At 39.3% G+C, this 4,695-nt stretch overlaps 1 long non-coding RNA gene across 1 annotated transcript; it reads right to left on the bottom strand.

Annotated features, from left to right (window-relative positions):
- Nucleotides 1–2,274: 2,274 nt before the first annotated feature.
- LOC127419812 (uncharacterized) lies at nucleotides 2,275–4,013 on the bottom strand. Its single transcript, XR_007893723.1, has 3 exons — nucleotides 3,852–4,013; nucleotides 2,787–2,852; nucleotides 2,275–2,577 (listed from the first exon to the last, which is right to left on the bottom strand). It is a non-coding gene; the product is annotated as an uncharacterized LOC127419812 (long non-coding RNA).
- Between the last annotated feature and the right edge of the window lie 682 nt (nucleotides 4,014–4,695).

Here is a 4,695-nt window from a genome sequence, read left to right as displayed (position 1 = left end):
ACACTTTGCTAATTTTTTTTTAAATTATTTTCATGATATAATCTGGTGAAATTCGATACACCCAGTTACACATTTGCTGTTTGAGGTAAACATGGCAAAGAAGTCAAAATCCTCGGGCTCTGGAGACATTAAAGACACTTACGGGTTCAAGATAAAAGCCCTGACAGGCCTGTGGACTGGGGACTCGATTTAGATGGCGCGGCGGGAGAAGGAATCCAGCGTCAACTGTCCAACATGCCGGTGATGTTGACGAAGGTACTTGCAGACTTGGAGGATCTCACTGTAATACGTCGATCGATTATGGCGATGGAAAAAACAATTCTCTGAGTTAGTTACAAGAGCGACAGATGTTGAAAAACGAATCGATTATTTGGAGTCATCAGAGAGGGAATTAGCCGCTAATCCGCCCGTGACCAAAGTTGATTTGGAACGTGTTCTTGAAAAGCTTGAAGATCTTGAGAATAGAAACTGCAGGAATAACATTTGAATTGTTGGAATTCCTGAGCATGAGGAGGGCAGAGATATGGTGAAATTCCTCGACGAGCTTTTCTCGAGTCTGCTCGACATAACAGGGCACAAGCTGGAAATCGAGCGAGCTCACAGAGTCCCAGCTCACAGATCTGCTGAGGGAGAAAGGCCACGATCGATTCTGGCCAAATTTTTCAGATCATCCAATAAAGATCATGTGTTGCGCCAGGCGAGGAGCAAAGGAAAGCTTTCTTGGAAGAATTACAATATTTTCTTGTTCCCGTACTTTGTGAATTCGACAAGAGAGAAACGCGACCGGTTTAAGGAATGCAAGAATCTCTTACATCAGCGGAAGATCACTTTTGCTCTGATGTTTCCGGCCAGACTGAGAATAAACACCAAGGACGGCAGCAAAGTATTTACATGTCCCAATCAGGCAATGTCTTTTATTGAAACAATGGGTGAGTAACCATTGGGTGTTTTTCTTGTGAGTGGATTGACTCACTGTACATACTCTGGCTTTCAGAGGAAGCTGGGCACCATTTTTGTTTCTTTTTGCGTTGGCTCCGCCGAGCGGCTGGAGTTTGTTTTGTTTTGTGGATTAACACTTTTCCTTAAAGAAACTTTTGCCGGTTCCCGGGCAGATTGAGAATAGACACTACGGATGACCACAAAATATCTACATGCCCACACAAAGGATGTCTTTTATACAGTTGGCGGACTGTGTAAATCATGAGATATACTTTTATGCGGCCTCCGAGTGAATTGACTCAACCATCCGAGTAACCGGGATGCGTGTTTCGTTTCCTTTTGTGCCAGTTCCGCCTAGCAGTTGGAGCTTGTTTTGTTAAATAACATTACTTCGGGACAGTTATGGATGAATCTGTCAGTTCCTTGTGCTCCTGTTGGCTGGAGTATGATTTGTGGAGTATTTTCGTGGTACATTGGAATGATTATGTCATCTGCTGCACTCATCAGCTGGCTCACTGAAGATGTGTTTGTCTGTCCGAGGAAAATGAATGGCTTTATATCTGCTGGAATTTGTTTTGTGAAGGAACACACCTTCAAGACAGTTCTGTGAATAAGTCTACATGTTCTTTGTGTTTATTCTGCCTATTGGCTGGGGTTTGTTTTACAAAATATTTGATGTTATATAATTTTGCTTGGATATGTTTATATGGAAATGGGGCAGGTATTTGGAGTTTTTGGAGGGCTCTCGGGTGGATGTGGAGAGAGTAGTGTAATATAGTTAGTATGATTATTATGTGTGTATGTATGTATATTTATATGTATATATATATATATATATATATATATATATATATATATATATATATATAAAAAGAGCACTCATACACAGATTGCGCACGAGAAAGCACTCAACGTACATTTTTTAGAGTGATGGAATAAGTTGCCCTTGTGAGTTGAATTTCATTATTAAACACCTACATGATGAGTGTAAGTATTTTTATATTTTTTAGATGTTTGCAGTTTTCAATTAATCCGTTTTAATGTTTAATAAAACACCTGAATACCTGCTTGGAGATGTTTTTGGACACTTAGAGTAAACAAGAGACATTATAGCGTTCCAAATGCCATAACTTTTGTTTCCTTTGTAATATGAACACAAAATTTTACCAGGTACACTTGACATGTTGGGGAACAACAAAAACGTTTTTTTCTGACTTCTCTTATTTGCATCCTAAGATAGATATATTTTTATATTTCAAAGGGTTTTCTATAAAATTAATCCATACAATTAACCCAACTTATTTTAAAAGTTATGAGCATTTATTTTCTGTTTATCCTTGTAAATCTGTAAATCTTTCAAATACCTTCAAGATGTAAGGGGTAGGGGTTAAATGACATCACAGATTACACAGTTAGCCATGTTCCTCAGTCTGAATGTCTCAGTAGTTGCTCTCTTCTTGCTTTCATTTTTTATAGTGTTTGAGTTCTTTGGTCCTGTGGAGACAAGTTTGGAGATCGCCCATAAAAGGAAGCCCACATTCTGCTCAATGAAGCAGAGGAGAAAAACACAGCCGCACAGGTAGACAATATCCACAGAGAAGCTGAGCACTACTCATCCAACATGGAGAACAACCAATCCTGAAGAACAGAACGCATGTTACAGATATGAAGTATGCATCCCAAAAAGACACATCAATCTACTGAGAAAGGTGTTCAAATGATCACATTTGCATAGTTTAACTCAAAGTCAGCAACCTACCAAAAACAAAATATGCTGATTTAGAAAAAAGGGTTCATTTAAGAAAAGAATAATAAAAAAAAGTTAATAAACAAGAAATTATACATACAGACAAATGTCTTGCAGCTCAAAGACATCACAAACTCCAAAAAGACGATAAAGAGAAGTCACAATACTAGAAAAGACAAAATAATTTGTTTTCATTCATCTTTGGAAAGTTTAATGACTGTATTTTATATATCTATTAGAGTAGGTTAATTAAACATGAAATGTGTCTGAAACATTAGATCTTTACTGCAGCATTTTGGCTGAAATTCTTTCATCTATTTTTTTTTTTAATGTAACGAGACAAAGCCAAATACTGCAATTCTGATCAAGAGAATCAAGCATCAAGAGACTGTCCCCATTGGTTCAACCTCAAACAGCATGTAAATACGATGAGGTAAACTTTAAACATAGGACTTTTTAGCTTGGAACATCCAACCAACCCGTGAAGGAGGAATTATATTTGACACACATTATTAACACGAGCTTCTGCAGGTGACATTGGACAATAGGGCTGCAACTACTGATTATTTTGATAATGATTAATCTAACGATTATTAGAATGATTCAGTGGTCATTAGCTCTTTTAACCGTCTATTCAGCTTGTGCCCCGAGTTAAAAGGTTGTATTAAACGTGCTTGCTAACAATAAAGAGGACAAAATCATCTTTAAAAATACCTCTAAGGGTGCTTTCACACTAGCACTTTTGGTGCGCACCAAATGACATCAAAGTTCAGTTCGTTTGGATAATATGAACGCTGTTTTCGAACTCGGGTGCGCACCCGTATCCAACCGGGTGAACCGCTTGTAATGATGTATAATTTGCGTCTTTGTAGGCTCCCGATCATAATTATAATGGTATAATGCATTTCTCATAGCTGCTTATGTCCAAATAAATCCCCTTCAGAGACTAGCTCACATTCTTCACTCAACGCCGCTAGCTCGCGGCAGACAAACGCTAATATTCATCACATGCACATTCAATGCATCTGTGGGAGACAAACACAAAAGTTGTTGGCAAGTTTTCGTGGTAAATCCAAAGAGACAAACTTTAATACTTCACTTAACACAGTGACATCTTCTCGAGTTGACCTAGATACAGTGGTAAAAATCTGCCGTTTGTACTCACGTTGATGACGTAATCGGACCGCGGTTCGGACCCAAATACTATGGGTGCTTTCACACTGGCAGTTTAGTTCGAAACAGAGCACGGTTTGCATGAAAATTGGTAATGTGAAAGCTGTCATGCGGACCGGGGAGCGCACCACGGTACCGAACCCGAGACTACCTGTAGGAGGTGGTCTGAGTTCGGTTACAGTGAAACTGTAGTGCGATTCGCATGAATGTGAAAGCAACTCGGACTCGGGTGCAAACTCCTTCAGGAAGTAACGTAACCTGCGCATGTGTTTTTCATTCCTGAAAGTCCCAAAAAAGTAATGACACCACAATGACATACAAGTACAATCAACACTATAAATACTGTCTGTCGGTCTGTCTATCTATCTATTTATCTAATACTATTTATAAATACTATTATAGGTTATAAATATAGGGTATAATAGGAGATGACAGCAGCGATTCCTTGCAATCAGTTGTCTCCTCAAAAAACGGCATTTGCGAGCAGCAGCAAGCTGCCTTCCACTGGACATCTGATGAGTTACGCCATGAAGCGCACATATACGCAGTTGTCGTTCACTCTGCTATGCATAATGGCACCAAAATAATTTAAAAAAAAAAGATTTAAAAATAAAGTATGATGAGTCGCCTTGTGTTCGCCATGTGTTTTTGTGATGATGTTAGATGAACGCAAATGGACCAGGGTTTGATAGAATCGAGTGTGAAACCAGACCAAAGCTGTGGGGGGCACCGGGAACAATCGCACTCAGAATAGGACCGCAGCAAACATGCCCAGTGTGAAAGCCCCCTATGGCTTTGTCTTGTTTGGAAGGCTGCATGCAGGTAGTATGCGTCCT

This window comes from Myxocyprinus asiaticus, chromosome 29 (assembly GCF_019703515.2).
Source record: "Myxocyprinus asiaticus isolate MX2 ecotype Aquarium Trade chromosome 29, UBuf_Myxa_2, whole genome shotgun sequence".
NCBI classification, from domain to species: domain Eukaryota; kingdom Metazoa; phylum Chordata; class Actinopteri; order Cypriniformes; family Catostomidae; genus Myxocyprinus; species Myxocyprinus asiaticus.
The sequence above is the reverse complement of the archived record's forward strand: the minus strand, read 5'-3'. Positions and strand labels throughout refer to the sequence as shown.